Source organism: Pygoscelis adeliae, unplaced genomic scaffold (assembly GCF_000699105.1).
Source record: "Pygoscelis adeliae isolate BGI_AS28 unplaced genomic scaffold, ASM69910v1 Scaffold67, whole genome shotgun sequence".
NCBI lineage: Eukaryota > Metazoa > Chordata > Aves > Sphenisciformes > Spheniscidae > Pygoscelis > Pygoscelis adeliae.
This window is the reverse complement of record NW_008825271.1, coordinates 3085760-3086328: the sequence shown is the minus strand read 5'-3', so window position 1 is coordinate 3086328 and position 569 is coordinate 3085760.

Below are 569 nucleotides of genomic sequence, written 5' to 3'. Positions count from 1 at the left end.
GGCCTACAGACAGAGGCAGTTCAACTTCTTGGCAGTAGTAGTGTAAGGTTAAACGGAGGCCTGCAAATTCTGATATCGAAGTTTCTAAGGTCAAAGATCAAGGATGTTGGTGAGGCTCCTGAATGAAAAGACTTGTGGAAGGCAGCTTGGAGCTCGTACTTGTGAGAGACCGTGAGCTTCCTTCCTGAACATGTGATCTGGAAGGTCCTCGTCTTCCTTCTGCTCCTGGACAGGGTTTTGGCAGCATCTTCACAGCAACTTCATAGTTGCAAGGCATATGTAAATGCTTAAACTGTTAAATGCTGCTGTAGGAGAACTGTAGTTCTACTTGGCACCTGGGACTAGTTCTGCTCATACTCTGACATGGCTTACATCCTCACACAAAGCTAAAGCTCATTACAGGAACGAAACTCCTGGTTTTACAGCTGACTTCCCCTGAAGCATGTGATGAAAGAAAAAAGATGCACAGAGATAAGCTTTCTCTATGCCACTCTGTCTTGTGACTCAACTCCCAGGTCAGATCTTGGCTAGTTCTGCAGACTGTCATGCTATGCAACTTGCTCTTTTCT